The 22,284-nt window shown below is 33.5% G+C and overlaps 1 non-coding gene across 1 annotated transcript; it reads left to right on the top strand.

Moving 5' to 3' along the window:
- Window positions 1-19,738: 19,738 nt before the first annotated feature.
- Window positions 19,739-19,845, top strand: LOC121207964 (small nucleolar RNA R71). Its single transcript, XR_005903035.1, has one exon. It is a non-coding gene; the product is annotated as a small nucleolar RNA R71 (small nucleolar RNA).
- Window positions 19,846-22,284: the final 2,439 nt, after the last annotated feature.

Here is a 22,284-nt window from a genome sequence, read left to right as displayed (position 1 = left end):
AGAAAACCGTACCTTAATCAAGCAATCAAAGTGCCAAAACCTAAAATGGCTTTCTCCTTTTTCTTTTTCTTTGATTTTTAGCTATATGCATGATAATATGGTCAATTTCATGTTTTCATTTTTTTATTATAACATTAAAATCACCTTTTACCATTTTACCCTTAATGACATAACCTTAATTTCTACCAACTCATGTCCATATTTGTCCATGCATTAGTACAATGGTCCAATTGACATGCAAGGACCTTTATTTTAAAAGCCAAGCCAAATAGGTGTTTTACATCTAGCACTCAACTTTTACACTTTACACAATTTAATCCTTTTTCATAATTAAGCACAGAAACAGAGAAATTAAATCACAGAAATGTTCATAGATGTATATTCACATATCACAGACACGGAAAATAATATTAAAATATTTTTTAGACTCAGATTTGTGGTCCTGAAACCACTATTCCTACTAGGGTCAAACCGGAAAGTTACAGTTACGGAGCATTATTGGAGTTTAAGTTTCGAAACTATCAAAACTAACATATTTAATTCACAACATCAATCAATACAAAACCAAATGATGGCATACATATTATCCCTTTTACGAGCCCTCGAGACCCTAAAAACACATTAGAACAAGTTGGGACTAAATCAGAATCATATAGAATTTTTCAGGAAAAGGTGAAAATTTTCAAAACTGTAGGGATCACAAGGCCAAGCCACACACCTGTGTGTCAGGCCATGTAACTCTCGAAATGCAACCTTTAAAAACCTACAAGGGACACACGACCGTGTCGCCTAGCCGTGTGGACGAAAAATAGGTCATTTCCAAGCCATTTTTCTCACCCATTCATGCACACACGTATAACCAATTTACCACATGTAATCAAGCATCCCAAAGTACACCAAACCATACAACAACAAGCTATCCAAATAGGTACATGTTCATACAACCAATATGCCTAAAAGGAACCTCAATCACAACAATTAAACATGTATCACTAAATGCTTAGTTTAGCCAAAACTTACCATTTTGTACACATATGAAATCCACACTCATATGTACCTAATTTACCATTTAACATTTAGCATCATAAGCCATAAATACCAACTACATTTTTAATACCAAAATGACCATGTTCAACTTCCATCATCTAATCGTCATAAAGACTATAAAGTCATCCATCAAAAGGCCAGATACATATATCCACATATCAACCATTTCAATCATTCAAAATACCAAATTTACAAGCCAAAACAAAATGGACACCTATACATGTGTATATTTATCCAATTATCAATTAACTTGTTCCCATGCCAAAACATAAAATAATTTCTACATAATAACTACACCATATTAGATTCATTCCATATGTAGTTCAAAAACTTTACAAAGCATACCATATATTGACCATGTTAAGGTCAATTCATCATATATCACTTTGGCCATTCAAACATGTTTTAACACATTATCAAATTAACACATATCAATAAGGCACCAAATGTACCAAGGCTACATCACCCAAAATGACATATACATGCCAAACACATCAACTAACATTCAACTAATCATCATTCATAAGTTCACCTATACATGCCGGTATAACCTTAACCAAGACATCAAAATCTACCGATATTGTAACAGCCCGATTTTAGTTAAATTAGAATAATGGTTTCGAGACCATAAATTTGAGATCGTAAAATTATTTTAATACTATTTTTATTTTTACAGCATGTGAATATATATGTGTGAAAATTTCGTGAGCTAATTTATTCATTTAATAGCTCAATTTGAGAAAAATGACTTAATCGCGTAAAATGAAAAAGTTGCATTCTATATGTTAAAAGTGTCAAATTGTTATGGATTATTAAATGGGAGGTCCTTATGTTGTAATTAGACCATGATTAGTGAGATTTGACATAAATGGCCTTATATTTGATGATTAAATAGTTAATGACAAAAGGTAAAATGGTAAATTGGTTAATAAGTTAATATTAATTAAAAAAACACAAAATAGTGGCCATTATTCATCCTTCTTCCATCAAAAATCAAAGCAAAATAAAGCTTGGAGAACATTTTAGGGTTCGGCCATTTGTGTTCTTGATTGAGGCATGTTTTGAGCTCAGTTTTTGATGATTTTTATGTTTTTGTGATCGTTGCTTTGAGCACTAGCTAGCCCGTACCCTAATGTTTGAAATTGTTGATCAATTTGTGAGTTTCCATTGATGAATTCTTGAGCTTTTTTGTATGTTTGATGATAGATTATGAAAGCTTGGTGCTAGATATATATGTTCTGTAAAGTGGTTCTGAGTAAAAATGCATATTAGGGATTAAATTGAGAAAAGTGTAAATTGAGGGGTTAAATTGTGAAATAAATGAAAGTTTTGGGTTTCTAGGGGTCCCTATGAAATTTGGATAGGCTTGGGTGTCATTAAATTTTATGTAATTTGTGTTTTTATGAAATAGGGACTAAATTAAATAAATATGGACTTTAGGGGCTAAAGTGCAAAAATGCCCAAATTTGTGTTTGTGGATTAAATTGAATGAATAGGTGATTAAATGGGTTAATTTTGAATACATATAGATCAAGAAAGAAAAAACTCGGATTTAGATCAGGGAAAATTGAATGTTATTGTGTAATTGATCTGATTCGTCAATTTTGAGTACGAGGTAAGTTCATACGTGATAAGTGATGTTACAATTATGTTTTTAATGCTGTAATAATGCTTTAATAATGCATAAGTTGTATATATGTGACTACGATTGCGAACAAAGATAAATCGACTATGTTTGGCACTTAGTGTGCGTTTCAAAATAGCTTTGGCTATAAATAGCACTTAGTGTGCGAATTGGAATAGTTTCGACTATATGAGGCACTCAATGTGTGATACCAAGATAGCTTCGGTTTAATGTGTTGGAACAAAATGTGCAAGATCATTATAGCTTTGGTTTATCACTGATGCACTAAGTGTGTGAATTCTTAGAGCGTTGAAAGACTTCCGAATGAATTAATGTATTGAAAAAAGAGGTAAGAATGAAATAAATAATTACGGGGAAGTTTAGGTATGTACGATGCCTATGTGGTAGTTAATACTATGTGTATGAAGCTAGATGAATTTGTATATACATGTTAAATGGTGGTGGATTAGAATTGAATAATGATATAATAACTACTAAGAGTTTATTAATTGATGTTTTGTATTTTATGAACTGTTGAGTATATTTGGTCTGAACTTACTAAGCTATGAAGCTTACTGTGTGATATTTGTCTTTGTTTTATAGAGTATTAAAGCTAGCTCAGACATCGAGGATCATCAGGAACCATCATCACACTATCGAATCAACTCCTTGGTATTTTTGAAGCTTTGTATATATGGTATATGGCATGTATAGGCTAGTGTCATTTTGGTATGTCTTGAGTTATGATGTTAGCCATGTGATTTTGTCTTGTTAATGATGTAAATGTAGGTATTTTTAACCATTTAAGTTGGTTTAAGTTATGTGCTTGATAAGTGGTTTATGTGATGCTTATAATGCCTTATATGTTTGCTTGATTTGGTATATTTGTATATGGAACTTAGTAGTAGAATTGGTTTATGATATATAGCTTGTTATGTGTTTGGAATAGCATGTTTTGCTTGCTTATATATTGGTTGAAATGATACCAATTTGGTCGCTATGTAAGCATGAGAAAATGGTGGCAAATTGGCTTTTCAAATGGCCTATTTTTGTCCACACGAACAGAGATACGAGCGTGTGTCTTGGCCGTGTGTGACACACGGCTATGTTACACGGCTGTGTGTTCCCTGGGGTAGCCCTACGAATTTAAGTCAGTTTCGAGCACGACTTAGACACACAGGCATGTCTGACGATTGTGTGAGGCACACAGCCTTGGCATATGGGCGTGTGTATCCATTTCGAAGAGTACACGAACTAGACACACAGGAGTGTGGTTAGCCGTGTGACCCAAGTCAGTAACCCCTCCAGTTTTCCCACGGCCAAGGCACACGAGCGTGTCTTCGGTCGTGTGGTGCAAGTCAGTATGTATGCTCTATTTTCAGACGTCCTAGGACACGTTCGGTAGTCATGTGAGGCACAAGGCCTGCTTACACGAGCGTTTGACCTATGAATGTAAATTTTTTCTAAGTGTTCAAAATTTTTTATATGTGATCGGTTTAGTCCCGAACCATTCTTATGCATGTTTTAAGGTCTAGTAGAGCCTTATTAGGGACATTGTGAATGGATTTTGATTATGAATGTAAAAATGCATGTGAATGAGATAAATTGTTCGATAATGCCTCTTAACCTTATTTAGGCTTCGGATACGGGTTAAAGGTGTTACAGATGTAATCATTGGATAGTGTAATGGATCTCCGACTAGCTTTCAACCCGATTGAGCTTTCGATAATCTGAAAAGTAAGCAAGAACAGCATAGTAGGATTTTATAAAACTTTAAACCCTTTCAAATTTTCTTACTTTCATTTACATTTCATTACTTTCCATTTTATTTACTTTCTTTAGCTTAAATAACAATATTAATTCAACTCATCATTCCCTTTTTCATCATTTTACACTTCAAGTATGAACTTACTATTTCATTACCATTCCGCACTCGTTTCATATGCTTAACACACAAGACATGAGCCTATCATCATTCAGATCCATAATCTAGTGCTTTAAGCATAATTCTTTTGAAATTAAACACATGATAAACTATTTCATAAGAAATTAGATAATTTAAATTGTAACAGCCTGTTTTAGGGTCAAATCAAAACAATGGTTTTAAGACTAGAAAACTAAAGTAGAAGTATTAATTTTATTATTTCTTTAAGGTCTACAGTATGATTGAATGATTTTGTGAAAATTTTGTTAAGCAATTTTATCGATAGAGTGTCCAATTTGACTAATAGGACTAAATTGCAATAGGTGCAAAATATGTGTTCTAGAAGCTAGAGGTGTCTAATTGCTATGAAATTTTAAATTGGAGGTCCTTATATGGTAATTAGACCATTATACTCTAAGTTCGACAAAAATGGACACGATTAGGTGAAATTTCAAAGTTTGGCATTAAGGGCATATTGGTCATTTGGTTAATGAAGACAAAATAAAACAAATAAAAGATGTCATCTTTCTAATTTCATCCCTCATGGCCGAAAATCACAAGGGAAGACATAGATAGAGTTTGGCCAACTTTCAAGCTTGATTCTAAGTTCGTTCTTGTCCCGTTTTTGATGATTTTTATATTTTTGAAATCGTTGTAACTTGATTTAGCTATTTCAAGGACTAATTTGAAAGAAAATCAAAGTCTAATTTTACCCATATTGAATATTTTTGCATTTTGATTTTTAATGGTAGAAAATACATGTTGGGTGTTAGATAAACAACATTTACCAAGTGATTTTTGATGAAAATATCAAATAGGAACCTATTTGTAAAAGTTGTAAAATGTGTGTAAAAATGTGAATAAATGAAAAATGTGGGCTGTTTTGAGTAAGGAATTGGTTTGGCTAGGCTTGGGTGTGATGAAATTGAATGAAAATCATTTTACGAGCCTAGGGACTAAAATGTAAAAAGCTAAAAAGTTAGGGCAAAAATGTAATTTTTGCCATAAGGTGTTTTGGAATTAAATTGAATAATGTGATGATTGAATGAGTTAAATTTGATATTATAGATTAAGAAAGAAGAGGTTCTAACCTACACTGAAGAAAGAACAAGGTTGTGGACTAAATCGAACTATTAGCCATTTTGTACCGAGGTAAGTTCATATGTTAAAAATAAGCTTTAGAATAATTGTACTTAAATGCTAAATGCTTTAATATTACATGAATTGTATTTTTTACTATGTGAATGAGTATAAATCCATGAAGGAGTCCAACGACAATTCGGCAAGTGAGAAGTCCCGTTTTCGACAAGTGGGAAGTCCCATTGAACCTTAAAAACATATTAGGATACAAGTGACATGTCACTAGGACCATTATGTGTTATGTGATTATGCGATCTGGGTACCGGTCCTGTACGTCCTACCGGTGGCTGAGTATACTGGCATATGTTGCAGTTACTTGACAGCTTGTGTAAGTAGCACCGTATAGCTATGTATGGACTAAAAACTTGTGTGAGCAGGCCTGTCGACAGCTCGAGAGTGAACAATTATGAGATATGAGACTTAGGTAGCGTTGACTACATATGTAGCACTTAGTGTGCGAAACATTATTATTCCAAGTGCTTCATGGGTTTGTCAAATATGAGAATACGTGTATGTTCATTTTGAGATGGTACAGGTATGTACATAAAGCTTATGTTTATTGAATCTCGAGAAATGACGAATTCAAGGTAAGTTTGTGAAGGAATGAGTTATGATTGTGAAACTTATGGTAAATTATATCATCTTATATTTTATCCCTTGAACATTGATTGTATGGTATGGCTTGCTTATTTCTTACATACACACTTACTAAGCTATATAGCTTACTCCATTTATTTTTCCATGTTTTATAGTATCGCCAAGCTAGCTCGGATTGGGGATCGTCGGAGATTTGCCTCACACTATCAAAACTATCATTTTGGGTATTGATGAAATTTTGCATTTTGAGTATACGGCATGTATAGGGACTTGGTCATTTTGTTATATGTATCATTATGAATTTGGCCAAATGTATTGGCTTGTAATTGTCAAAGGTTTGATGTGGCCTTTAGCCATGTAACTTGGCTCATTTTGGTTGAATTGATTGTAAGCTTATATATATATGTATATATATGCATGCATATGTCAACATTTTCTTGGTGATGTAATTTATTAATGCTTGGCAAATGGTTTTAATTTGGACGCAAATTTATGACTCGAAATTGTATGATTATTAGTGTAGTAAGCCCAGTAATGCCTCAAACCTTATTCCGGCATTGAATACGAGTAAGGGGTGTTACATAAACCTTACCACTCTTTCATGAACACAAGCATATTTCCATTTGGACACTTTCCATTTCAATGCATAACTTATAACTAAGCATAATATAATCCATCCAATAGCTTGGCCAAGGCCTAAGCATTCACACCAAACAGTTAGCAATATAAGCATAAGACATAGGCAATTTACTCATGGATGATCACAACATTTAAACATGTAACATATGAATATATCATCTAACTCAACTTACATTTATCCAAGTATTACCAATTCATATGTGAACATGTCTTAGTTCTTATCAAACTCTTACTATTTCCTTTCAAATCATGCTCTTTGAACCATTTAGAATTTGGATACTCGGGATAGCTCACATATAGTGTGCTAGCTCATATAACTATAATTCTTCAATTCCTATACATGTATGCTCACACGAGTTGTGAATCAGAATGTTCACACGAGCTATGAAAATGGGCTTGCCCACACAAGCTGTGGGTCGAAACGTAGCTACATGATGTTGCTCACACGAGCTGTGGAGTATCCGCAACACATACCGGACCTCACCCTTCGGTAGGACATTCAAGACCAACACCCGAATCATGTAAACCCTAATTACATGTCATTTATATCCTACAAATTCCTAAGGTTCAAACGAGGCTCGATAGTTGTCGAAACATCGTTGGATTTTCAATCGTTTCATTACAAGATAATTTGCATACAAACACACCTATATATATATTGATTTAATCACAATATAATCACATATTAACATTCAGTTTAATCAAAATTATACATAATACAGTTCATACGAACTTAACTGGCTAAATTGTAGAAATACCAAAGTTTAGGGGCATTTTGGTAATTTTCCATTTTCCTCTATTTTCCACCCGATCTTGATCTAAAATAATAATTTCATTCAAATCAATTTAGAAAGTAAAACAATATATTTCATGTAAATTGGTCATTTTTTACATTATTTAAAAATTGCACCTAAAGTTTTACTTTTATTCAATTTAGTCCCTGAGCCCAAAACATACAAATTAATCATTTTTAATGCCAAATTATAATAGCTGAATATTCATTGCACCCATATCAGCCCATATTTGTATTAATTTCACATCAACTCCTTGTACTTTTACTATTTAAAAAAATTAGTCCCTAATCGAAAAATTCATCAAAAATCATTTAAGAAAATATTTTTAATTATCAATCAACTTTCCAAATTCATCATTTAACATCAAAAGTCACAAGATTCATCAATGGAAACATTCAAAATCTTTAACAGTTTCAAAATTGAAGGTATGGGCTAGCTAGACCTAGTTGTAACAATCTCAAAAACATAAAAAGTTACAAAAAAGGGGGGGTTAAATCGGACTTACATGCAACCTATGAAACTTGGCCGAAGCTTGAAGGTCCAACAATGGCTTTCTCCTTTCTCAAATTCGGCAAAACATAAAAAGACTTTAATTATTTACCTTTTAATTTGTTTTATTTTTAATTAATAAGACATACATATTTTCATAATAAGACAAAGCCAACCGCGCACTCATATGTAATATGATATATTTACCATATTAGTCCATATATTTTCATTCATAAAGCCATTTAATCACTCAAATCAAATAGCGATCAAATTTTTCATCTTTTACAATTTAGTGCTTTTTAATTAATTAACCATCGAAACGTTAAAATTTTTCAACAATAACTTTAATATCACCTTAATGACACTTCATAAATATTTCTAAAAATATTTACATCTCGGTTTATAGACCGAGGTCACGATACCTCATTTTCTAAAATCACTTGACCTTAGGGTCATACCACTTGAACTTAATAAATCGCTTATGTAACATAATTTATCAAATCAAAAACCTTTTTAAAACCAGATTTGACTTGTAAATATTAAATAATAATATTTATGAACTTACTCATCTAATTTGGTGGCCTTAAAACCACTGTTTCCAACACTACTGAAAACCGAACTGTTACAATTTTATTCGCATCACTATTATCTAATTGGATAATGGAAATTAAAACACAAACATTTGAAAACCATCAAAATTAAAAATTAAATATCAAAACACTAAAATTATAAAACAATCAAGATATAAAAACTTTAATATAAATCTTCAAATATCAACATATATTAGTGAAATATTAAATCGAATCAATCATTCCAAATCGAAATGAAACTTAATCAATTCCTAATAATTTGACATGATGAGGCTCAAATGTCACATATTAGAATCGAAAAACTGGTATAAAAGTTAATAAACCAAGATCTGTCATGTCAGACCATCAAGAACAAAACAAGAACAAAACTAAATGCAGAAGCGTATCTCGAACAACAGAAATGTGCAAGTGTACACAATCACAACAAGCAATAAAGTGACAAGTAAATTTTGAGTAATCGTACCCACAGGACCTGTGAAAAGAATTATTTGTGAATGCAATTTTAAAAACACTTTGGTGAAGAAAAATATTTTGATTTGAAGAGGTGATTAAAAACTACGATTTTAACTAAGTAAAAAAATAAAAATAAAAATAAAATAAAAGTTTCAATGCACGATTTCAAAAGATGATTTTAATCAAGATGACATAATTGTGTTAGATTAATTACATTTATTAACTTAGAATTATAAACTCATGTTTATTTTGTTACGAATAAATTCACGGCAACTCGTTAATTTGCTAACTTATGAACATATCTCTATGTCAATTCAACCGATTAAGCAAATTTTAATAAGCAAATGTATTAATGCACATACATACTTATGAAATTAAAATCATCTCTTGTACATATCTCTATGCCAATTCAAACAATTTAATTTCTACCTTGAAACAGTTTAATCACAATAGTCTTGCAAGTTATGCAAGGCTAATGTATCGTTAGATATTGTTGCTAATTTAATCCTCAGCTACCTTAGATGATTAAACATATACTGATTAAGTATCGTGCAAATTAATTACAATTTCAATCTATTTAAATAATTAATTCATTATTTACCTTACAATTGTAAAGTAAGAATAACTCAGTCACGGTTTTACTTAATCAAACATCTTACAGAGGCCTATAACAACACAAACACAATTTTAGTAAATTAAGTAGACGAAATGCAATCAACCTAACACGAATTAAATTTAAGTCATATTAATTAAATTGAACATATAAACATCACAGATATTCATAGGCATGTTCATTATAACAACAACAAAATTAAAAGGATAAGGAACAAGAATCAAATCCAGTGTTTTCTCCATAGCTTGACTAGTTTGCTCCACTCCTCCTTCTCTGGTTGTTCCTGTCGAACCTAGGCTTCTACGAACACTTGAATGCTGCTCCAAAAGGTGGTTTCTTGACTCGTTTTCAAGAGATGAAATTGGGAAGAGAATACAGGAAGAAAATGAAGAACAATGGAAGGGAATGAAGAGAGAAAAATGAGAGAGAAGTAAAGAGATAAGAAGGGTTGAGATGTGTTTGAAGTCATCAGAAAAGGGGGTATTTATAGGTCGAGATGGCTGCTAAAATTAGCAAAAATCAGCAGCCATAGAGTCCCCTCATGGCCAGCCACACATGTGGCTTTCTTCAAACTTGTTATTTTAAGGTAAGGACAAATCTAAAAAAGCACAAATAGTGGAGGGGTTTGAATGCAATTTCAATGAGTCTTCAAGGGACATTTTGCAAGTTACATAATCAACCAAGCAAGCTGATTGGGTCAACTTGTGGGGCGGTTTTGGGCTACCCAGTGCTCAGTTGGATCGATTTTCTTGGTTCAGCTCAACTAGGCCACTTTTTATAATTAATTAATTAATAATAATTTATTTAACCTAAATCAAATTGGATTAAAATTAAAATTAGTTATATTATGAATTAATACACATAATTTGGACCGCCTTAGGCTGAAAAATTAATTCGCCTTGATGCTTCAAAATTGCTTCTTGGTTTTGTGCTTCTAGCAGTGTCTGTCAAGCCATTTTTGCCCTTTGTGCGAATATATCGAAAATGATCAAAATTAATCAAAATTTACTATAAAATTAAGTAAAATTCAACATTTTAATAATTTAAGTACAATTAAATATTTTTTGACAAGAATTTTACCGAAACTGCATGAATTTGAGTTAAAAAGGGCATGAAAAAGTGTGTATATTTTCATGTTTCCACCCCCCCCAAATTTAATTCATTGCTCGTCCCAAGTAATGCACAAATTTGGAAAGAATTTCTCGAAAGCACATTTGAAAACTTTCTTCAGAACAACATTCTTCCCAAAGATCATGATTTAAGTATACTTATGCTCAAAAACAAAAAATTTGATACTTATTTTACTTATGTATACATATTATTCAAATTAATCTCAATTATTATTATGATAGTAAAAATAGACTAAGTGCTTTCTCAATAAAGAAATGCTAAATTCCTACCTATTTGATTTTATTCCCTTATTCAAGAAAGTTGCAATCATTAAGTTTAAATTATGCCTTCATATGTTGAACATAACAGTTTCTCTCCACTAATGTAGGTAGCATAGAAACTTAAATCAATAGGTCTTTAAAAGGATTGTAATGTGGCTAGGCTAGGGGTGGGTAAAAGATAGGTAAATTTAGGGTAAAAACCCTAGGCTCGGCTTCAATCGGACCTTCAGAATAATTATCTTCAATATACCAACTTACTTTACTTTCACATGCTCTTTTTTATCTTCGAAAAGAACATATGCTCTTTTTTTTACATGAGTATTTTACTATATATACTGCAATTTTTTGAGCATTTGATACTTCTTTTCAACTCCCTCAAACTTATTTTCAAGGAACATTCTGAATAGCACTAAGTCTAGTTTGTGGGACAATTTAAAGATAATTACGAGAAAAGTGATGGCTAAATATTGCAAGGGTTCAAATAAAATTAGGCCATATAGTCTCAAAGTTGGGTTCCAAAGGATAAAATTCATCATGGTTGGCTTGAAAGGCCCAAACGGTCCAAAAAAAAGTTTCCTAAATCATTTTCAACTTCCCATGCTTCCTAGGATTTCGCCTCAAGAAACTACTAAGTCAATTCTAGAGACTTAAACTTTCATGCACTCCTAACTTTCCTAAGGAACTAGAAATTTTATGTATGATTTACATGGTTTATTAAAAATATATTTGTCATATTTCAGTTAACATAACAATTATTGAAGTAATCAAACTTTATTCATACTGAAGTTTTGCGTACTTAACAAAATTTCAAATTTTTGAACAACATATAACCTAATCATGACTGAAAGAAAAATTTATTCTGAGCAGAAATAATTTCAATTTTTTGGTCCCCTACTTTAGATGAACAATGTCCTCATTGTTTAAAAGTGAATAAATATTATAAACCAAGTAGGATTCTAGAAAAGAGGAGGTGAATCAATTTGACTACTTAAGTACCAAGCTCTCTCTAAATACAATCTTAGACATGTATATATCTATTGCATTTTACGACTTCTTCATTTTTTATTTATGAATTCCACCTCTTATTTTATTATGTGAAAATAAAAATTCCTAGTAAAACCTAATCCTAAAATATTAAATAACCTAAGAACAGAAATAAAATAAAGTTAAGATCCCCCTTTTTATCTATTTGCATATCCCTCCGAATTTGACTCGTCCTTTGCTCCATTGTCTTTGTTTTTGCATGAATCACTTCGCTCCCTCTTTGATTTTGGACTCCATAGTTCAAATATGAAACCTGGAAACTCAGGTACAAAAATAAATAGGTCACTGTATATTTTTGTAAGAGCACTTCTCATTGAGTCATCCCGTATTTTTTACTATCTCCAATAAGGTTGTGGCTGCCACTGCATATGTTGCATTATGTCCATCACTTTGATAGCTCATCTCGAAGAATTGGGTGAGGTGATTGAGTCTTAAACATTAAAGTTGCAACGTCAGGTTTGGTTACTAGTTCTATTAGTTATATCTTATTGGGAATTTCAGCTGATTTTATCGATTTGATCTCTGTGGGATCTTCTTCTTCGTCTTCAAGATCCTCACTTTCTTCAACTCGTTGCAGTAGAACAGAGTCTCCTCCTATCCGGTAAGGTTCCCAATTTGTGTACCCTGGTTTATTTATCTTTTTAGCACAAAAATGGTTATTATACAAGGGAAGTAAGCTAGGCCAGAACGTCTAGCAGCACAATTCGACATTTCTCTTAGGATAATTTTTCCCACATCAATGGTCTTTCCAGTTAAAATTTAGTATAATAAGACCATTCGCTGTAATGAAATTGTAGTCCCATGTGAAATAAGCATAAGGCTGAATCGAATGAAATAGAACCATACCTTCACTAGTGGTGTCAAATATTCTCGGCAACAAGTGTGAATTCCTTACTTTGGTACAGTCCACTTAGAACCTAGAACTGTAAGTTCCTCAAGGATTTCTTGCAGATTTTCAGACACAATATTGCCCATCAGGGAAGAATATTTGTTGTGTTCGAAATCAGGTAATTCAAAGAATTCATTATTAGAGTTTGAAGTTATTGGTACCTTGATTCTGCGAACAGAAACTTCTGTCAATTCGCTTGAGATCAAATTCGAATAAAATTCATGAACTAACTCCTCATCTGCACTAGGTCTTTTCTCACAAAACAACTCCCAATTGAGAGCTTCAACAACTTGTCGAATGCATGCCATGAAATCAAAATAGTTACTTTCTTTCAGTGTAAAGCCTTCTTTGGATGCATCTGTTGATTCTTAAAACTACGTTCGCATCTCGCTTTGGCTTCCTCACAGTGGAATTTATTTTGTGATTCGTCAATTTGAGCAAAAGCACGAGTTCTCTTACGAGGCATGATTAACCTGAACATAAGATGGAAACAAACTTTTTCTCAAAAATTTAATCAGTATAAAATATTAATAATTCAATAAATTGAAAAATTAATTAATTAAATAAAATTAATATTTAGGAGAAAATTTATCTTACCTTATCTTTTTAAAAGTTAAGAACTCAAAGAAAATAAATCTAAAGCAAAAGAGGTCAGTTTAGAGATGTTTGTAGGGTGTCTTGATAATGTGGTGCGAGTGGCAAGGCAGCAACGGCATACTAGGGAGTAACAGGATATGCATGTACCATGTAGATATGCAACAAGCAGGCAGCATCATTGGGCGAACAGCAGGGCTGGTGCATTGGCATGCGCCAGTACGTACGTGAGAGTCAATCTGGAGCGAGCGGGAGTAGCAGCGTGAGCTGCTAGTGCGCATGTGAGCTGCTGGCTGAATGGGGCTGCCAGGTGGTTGTGGCTATAGGGAATTGGGAACTGTGGCACTAAGTGATTTGGTGGGTTTTGGATGCTAGTTTTGATTTAGGGATTAGTGAAAAAAAATGTAAATGGTGGGTGAAATTTATAGTAAGAGGAGTAGGAGTTTAATTAGAATTCTTAGAGCAATTTAGTATTTAAAATATTCTAAGTTCTAATTCTACATAGAGTTAAGAACAATTAATAATTAATATAATGCATATTAAATTATTATTTGCTATAAATTTATTAAAGATAAATAGTTGTTAAATAAAATATGATAAAATTTAAACTAATCCTAATTCTATGCAAAGTTGATAATAATTAATATATATTATAATGGATATAATTATATATTAATGATAATCATCTTATTTATTAAATTAAAAACATTTATTCTAGATGCCTTTTAAAAATATTTAAGAAAAAGAGACATCTAATTTTTAATATTTACAAAAAGAGCAACCAAATTTGGAAAATAATTCAATTAAGTACCTATACTTAAAGAAAATTTGAAATTGAGTTGCAATTTAAAACTTGGATGAAAATTGACCCTTTTATTTGAAAAACTAAATTTATTTTTCCATTTAGGGAATAATTTCTTGGAAAATTATGTTAAAATCAATTCCCAAGAAATATTGGAGGGGTCACAAGCGGTCCCGCTTAAGTTCCAATATCCTAGATAGAATTTATTTAAACATACTAATCCTGAAAATATACCCTGAATCATTTATTTAAAAAGGATAACAAGAAAAATTAATCATATGATAAAATGAACGAGATTTGATCTCGTTCAATTTTATCTCCCCTGTAATGTTTTAAGCGCTGAGCATTAACTCAAAAATTACCTCCTTTACTTTGAATTTCAACAACTTCGTATGGATAAACTCAGTGAACCATAAATGGACCGGAAAAAAATGATTTTAACTTACCTGGAAAGAACCTTAATCTGGAATTGAATAATAAGACTTGCTAACCTGCTTCAAATTCTCAAACTCAAATGTGCTTGTCATGCCATTTCTTAAGTCTTTCCTTGAGTAATTTAGCATTTTCGTATGAGAACATTCGGAATTCTTCTAACTCATTAAGTTGGAGCATCCATTTCTCTTTAACAAGCTTAAGATCCAAGTTGAGTTGTTCAAGAGCCCAATAAGCCTTGTGCTCTAACTCCAAGGGCAGATGACAGGTTTTCCCCAAGACCAACCTATATGCTGACATCTCTAAAGGTGTCCTGTATGTTGTCCTGTAGGTCCATAAAGCATCATCCAGTCTTTTGGACAAATCTTGTCTATTCAGGCAAACTATCTTCTCGAGTATGCCTTTGATCTCTTTATTTTCCAGTTCAGCTTGCCCATTCGTCTGCGGTTGGTAAGCTGTGGCAACCTTGTGCTTCATACCACGTTTGTTGAGTAACCATTTCAACCACTTGTTCACAAAATGGAACCCTTCATCACTGATGATGGCTCTGGGGTTTCCAAACCTTGTGAACACATGTTTTTTGCGAAAACTTCATCACAACCTTAGCATCGTTTGTCGGATATGCCTCAGCCTCAACCCATTTAGACACATAGTCTACTACTACCAATATGTACTTGTGACCAAAAGATAAAGGAAAAGGACTGAGAAAGTCAATACCCCAAACATCGAATAATTCTACCTCAATGATGTTTGTTCAAGGCATCTCATTTCTGTTGGTGACATTTCCAACCCTTTGGCATTGATCACAACTCCTTACGTAAGCAAACGCGTCTTTAGATAGTGTTGGCCAAAAGAATCCAGCTTGCAATACTTTGGCCACAGTACATGTACCTCTGAAGTGTCCCCCACTCAGAGCTGAGTGGTAATGATATAGAATCTTATATACTTCATCTTCTTCCACGCATCTCCTGATCATTTGATCTGCAGACTTTTTCAACAAGTATGGCTCTTTCCAGAAATAGTACTACACATCGTGAAAGAACTTTTTCTTTTCATAATACGTCTTATCAATCAGCATCAAACCACAAGCTAAATAGTTAGCAATATCGGCAAACTAAGGGGTATTATGAACATGATTTACCTTTAATATATGTTCATCTGAAAATGTCTCCTGGATGGGTATAAGTTGAGAATTCCCTTCTTGCGGCTTCAATATGGACAAGTGGTCTGTTACTTGGTTTTCTACTCCCTTTCGATCTTAGATTTCTGGATCAAACTCTTAGAGTAGAAGTACCTATCGGATCAGTCTCGCCTTAGCATCTTTCTTGACAAGTAAGTACTTAATTGTCGAGTGGTCCATATAGACAGTCACCTTGGTACCTACAAGATAAGCTCGAAACTTGTCAAAATCAAACACAATAGCAAGTAACTCTTTCTTTGTTACCATATAATTCAGTTGAGCTCCTGTCAGAGTTCGACTTGTGTAGTAGATGGGATGAAAAACTTTGTTCCTTCGCTGGCCCATGACAGCTCCTATTGCGAAGTCACTTGTGTCACACATCGATTCAAATGGAAAATCCCAGTCTGGTGTGACGATTATGGGTACTGAAACTAACTGGCTCTTCAAATATTTAAAAGCTCTGAAGCACTCCTCATCAAATTTGAATGCCGTGTCCTTCTCGAATATTTTGCATAAAGGTTTAGCAGTTTTGGAGAACTCCTTGATAAATCTTTGATAGAAACCGACGTGGCCCAAAAAGCTCCTAAAACCCTTTGCAGATGTTAGAGGTAGGAGTTTCTCAATAAAGTCTACCTTTGCTTTATCTACCTCAATTCCATGTCTCGTTATCCGATGCCCTAGAATAATACCTTCTCGTACCATGAAATGGCACTTTTCCCAGTTGAGTACGAGGTTTGTTTCTTCGCATTGTCTGAGTACCTTGGCTAGATTGGTTAGACAATCATCATATGTATCTCTAAATATTGAAAAACCATCCATAAAGACTTCCAAGTATTTCTCAACCATATCAGTAAAAATAGACATCATACATCTTTGAAATGTAGCAGGTGCATTATATAAACCAAATGGCATGCGTCTAAATGAAAATGTACCGTATGGGTAGGTGAATGTTGTCTTGTGTTGATCTTTTGGTGCTACTGTAATCTGATTATACCCCGAGTATCCATGAGAAAATAGTAATAGTCTCGCCTCGTAAGTCTATCCAGCATCTGGTCCAAAAAAGGCAAAAAAAGTGATCTTTTTAGTCCCTTTGTTCAGCTTCTGGTAATCAATGCAAATTCTCCATCCTGTAACCGTTCTAGTTGGTATCAACTCGTTATTCTCATTTTCAACGATCGTAATACTTCTTTTTTTAGTATGCACTGGATCGGACTTACCTACGAATTGTCTGAGATGGGGTAAATTATACCCACATCTAATCACTTGATGATTTCCTTTTTTTACCATGTCCTTCATGATAGGGTTCAGTCTTTATTGTCCTTCAATTGTCCCTTTTTTGCCATCTTCCAAGATGATCTTCTACACGCATACAGATGAACTAATACCGCGAATATTGGCTATGGTCCATCGATAGCCTTCTTGAATTGTTTCAATGAGTTTCTCTTCTTGCTCAATGGTTAATTCCACTGAAACAATCACAGGAAAAGTAGAAGCGTTACCTAAATAAACATATTTTAAATGTTAAGGAAGTACATTGAGTTCTAATTTAGGTGGCTCATTGATTGGCACTTTTGGTTGGGCATAATCCTTATTCTCTAACTCCAAAGATTCTAAGCGGGATTGCGGATTAAATCTCTTTTGATTAGCTTCTAGCAAAGCTAAGTATTTATCCTTTTCTTCATCATTTGGAGGGTCTGATGTCAAAATTTGTTCCAATGGGTCCTCAACATAGTTGAGTTCCTTTTCTACGTTTAATTCCTTTAAATCAAAAACTACAGAACAATCACCAATTGTGTCAGGAAATCACAGAGACTTAAAAACATTAAATGTTACCTAATCATCCTAAACACGCATAGAAAGCTCGCCCTTCCGCACATCAATAAGGGTCCTTCCGCTTGATAGAAAAGGCCTTCCTAGGATGATTGGCACTTCTTTGTCTACTTCAAAGTCTAGAACCACAAAGTTAGTAGGAAAAATAATTTTTTCTACATGTACCAATACGTCCTCGATGTTTCCTTCTGGATGTGCTAAGGAATGATCTACTAATTGAAGTGTAATCGTAGTAGGTTTAACTTTACCTATCCCCAACTTCCTAAATATTAGCATGGGCATTAGGTTGATACTCACACCCAAGTCACATAGTGCCTTACCATAATATGTTGCTCCAATGTTGCAAGGTATGGTAAAACATCTAGGATCCTTCAACTTTGAGGGTAGTTTGTCTCGAAGATATGCACTGCAGTCCTTTGTCAGGGCCACCATCTCAAATTCTCCAAGTCTTCATTTTTTAGACAGGATATCCTTCATGAATTTGACGTAGTTTGGCATTTGTTCAAGTGCATCAACCAATGGGATATTGATATGAAGTTTCTTGAGTACGTCTAGGAACTTTTTGAATTGAATTTTCTGCTTTTGCTTCTGAAGTCTTTGAGGGTTGGGTGGTGGAGGCTTCTTTACTGGAACTGGTTGATTCGTCTTCTGTGGTAATTCTGCATCTAACGAAGTTGTTAGTTTATCAAAATTAGCTGGTTCAGAAGTTGCCTTATCAAATTTTGCAGATTCAAGTTTCGGTGAAACTAGAATTTCAACACTCGGTTGCTCTGAGCCTTGAGCATCACCTGGCTCCTTTTCAACTTCGACGGTGTTGGGCTCTATTGTCTTTCCGTTCCTTAATGTCAACGCTTTACAATACTTCTTCCCTGGATTTCTCGAATTCTCCATATCACTAGGTAAAACACCTTGTGGTCGATTTCTGAATTCAGTTGCAAGCTGGCCATTTGATTCTCCAAATTCCTTAGAGTGGTGTCATTTTTTACCATGTATGCCTTCAATAGGTTCTCTAAGCTATTGGACGGTTCAGATTTATTGGTTTCTGAACTTGTTGGGGGGAAACTAGGTGGTTGGGTCAATCTAGGTTGGGTGTAAGTGTTACTGGTTCCAACCCTTTGGTTACTCCAGGAAAAATTTGGGTTTTTGCCACGATGGGTTATAGAAATGGGATTGTATCCCTTGCCTTCCTCAATTTTGGTTCTGGTTACCCATGTAATACATGGATTCTGGGTTTGATGGACATTCTTCGAACAGATGTCCTTCCCTGTTACCCATGTAATACATGGATTCTGGGTTTGATGGACATTCTTCGAACAGATGTCCTTCCATGCAATAGACAGAGGCTACATTTTCAAATTGATTTGGTGGTTATGCTTCAAAACTATTAAACCCATTAATGGTAAAATTTTTAAGCATTGAAGATATTGAGGATACCTCAGATGCAAGTGAAGTAAGAGCGTTTACTTCATGTATTCCAGCGACTCGTCTTCCAAACGCTGGTCGATTAGTTGGCCGTTGATAATTGTTACTGGCAATCCTCTCAATGATTTCATAAGTCTCATTATAAGACTTAAAAAGGAGAGCACCATTAGTAGAAGAGTCCACGACCATCCTTGTGCAGGTATTGAGACCATTATAAAATGTCTCAAGTTGGATGCAATGTGGGATTCCGTGATGAGGGCACTTCTGTAATAATTTTTTATACCTTTCCCATGCCTCATACAAGTACTCATCATCCATTTCTTGGAAAGTAGTGATCTCGTTCCTCAATTTAGCATTCTTGCTAGGCGGGAAATACTTCATGGGGAATCATTCTGCTAACTCTTGCCATGTGGAAATTGAATTTGGTGGCAATAAGTTCAACCAAGCTCGAGCTCTGTCCCTTAGCGAATACAGGAATAGCTTCAATCCTAATGCATTTTCTGGTACTTTGGCTAACTTGAAAGAATCATTCACATCCATAAATAGTCTTAAGTGAAGATGAGGATCATGGGTAGGCATTCCATTGAATTGGCCCACTGTTTGAAGCTTCTGGAACATGACTGGCTTCAGCTCGAATTGTTGTACCTCAATTTCGAGTCTCCTAATACCCGGATTAAGATCATGAAACACTGGCACGGGATACTGTCTTAGAGCTTTATCCCTATCATTAGCAGTAAGGATAGGATTTTGAACATGGTTTGCTCTGTTTCCTTCATTCAAATTTTCAAGGTTCATCTCCTCGGTCCTTCTCTGACTCGCTTGTCTTCTTCACTATCGAAAAGTTTGTTCAATTTTAGGGTTTACAGGGAGTAAATCGATAAATCGGTCAATACTCATAAACACCTGAAATAATCACAAAAAAATTAATTAAGTTAAAATAAACCAAAATGCAAAACTAACAATTTCACAAATAATGACTTTTTAAACAGTACCCGAAAACAGTGCCAAAAAACTTGAAACGACAGAAATGTGTAAGTGTACATAATCGCAACAAATGTGCAAGTGTACATAATCGCAACAAGTAATAAAATGACAAGTAAATGTCGAGTTGTCATACTCACAGGGACTATGAAAAGAATTATTTATGAATGCAATTTTAAAAATACTTTGGTAAGGAAAAATATTTTGATTTGAGAAGGTGACTAAAAACTAGGATTTTAACTAAGTAAAATAAATAAAAATAAAATAAAAGTTCCAATACACAATTTCAAAAGATGATTTCAATCAAGATGATATAATTGTGTTAGATTAATTACATTTCTTAACTAGAATTATTAAACTCATGCTTATGTTGTTATGAACAAATTCACTGCAACTAGGTAAGTTGCTAACTTATAAACATACTTACTTACCAAAAATTCATTTATCTCTTGACTATATCTCTATATCAATTCAACCGATTAAACAAATTTTAATAAGCAAATGTCTTAATGTACATACATACTTATGAAATTAAAATAATCTCTTGTACATATCTCTATACAAATTCAAACAATTAATTCAATCTCATAAGCACATAAAAGATTATGTGAGGTAACAATGTATTTCTATCTTGAAACAGTTTAATCACATTAATCTTGCAAGCTATGCAAGGCTAATGTATCGTAAGATATCGTTGCTAATTTAACCCTCAACTACCTTAAATGATTAAACATGCACTGATTAAGTTTTGTGTCAATTAATTACAATTTCAATCCGTTTAAATAATTAATTCATTAGTTACCTTACAATTGTAATGCAAGAATAACTTAGTCATGGTTTTACTTAATCAAACATCTTACCGAGGCCTATAACAACACAAACACAATTTTAAGAAATTAAGTAGACGAAATACAATCAACCTAATACGAATTAAATTTAAACCATATTAATTAAATTGAACATATCAATATCACAAATATTCATTTACATGTTCATTATAATAACAATAAAATTAAAATGATAAGGAACAAGAATCAAATCCAGTATTTTCTCCATGGCTTGACTAGTTTGCCCCACCCCTCCTTCCCCGCTTGTTTTTGTCGAACTGAGGCTTCTACGAACACTAGAATGCTGCCCCAAAAGGTGGTTTATTGACTCTTTTACAAGAGGTGAAATCGGCGAGGGAATATGGGAAGAAAATGAAGAACAACAAAAGGGAATGAAGAAAGAAAAATGAGAGAGAAGTGAAGAGATGAGAAGGGTTGAGATGTGTTTGAAGTGAGCAGAAAAGGGGGTATCTATAGGTTGAGATGGCTGCTGAAATTATCAAAAATCAGCAACAATAGAGTCCCCCCATGGCCGGCCACACATGTGGCAAGTTTGAAGAATTCAAACTTGCTATTTTTAGGTAGGGGCAAATCTAGAAAGCATAAATAGTGGAAGGGTTTGAATGCAATTTGAAGGAGTCTTCAAGGGCCATTTTCCTAGTTAAATAATCAGCCAAGCAAGCTGATTGAGTCTGTATGTGGGACGGTTTTGGGCTGCCTAGTGCTTGGTTGGATCGGTTTTCTCAGTTCAGCTCAACTAGGTCACTTTTCATAATTAATTAATAATAATTTATTTAACCCAAATTAAATTGGATTAAAATTAAAATTAATTATATTATGAATTAATACACATAATTTGGACAGTCTTAGGCTGAAAAATTAATTCGCCTTGATGCTTCAAAATTGCTTCTCGGTTTTGTGCTTCTAATAGTGTCTATTGAGCTATTTTTCACCCTTTGTGTGAATCTGTAGAAAATGATCA

The sequence above is a fragment of the Gossypium hirsutum genome, chromosome A01 (assembly GCF_007990345.1).
Source record: "Gossypium hirsutum isolate 1008001.06 chromosome A01, Gossypium_hirsutum_v2.1, whole genome shotgun sequence".
NCBI classification, from domain to species: Eukaryota; Viridiplantae; Streptophyta; class Magnoliopsida; order Malvales; family Malvaceae; genus Gossypium; species Gossypium hirsutum.
This window is presented reverse-complemented; position numbering and strand designations above follow the sequence as displayed.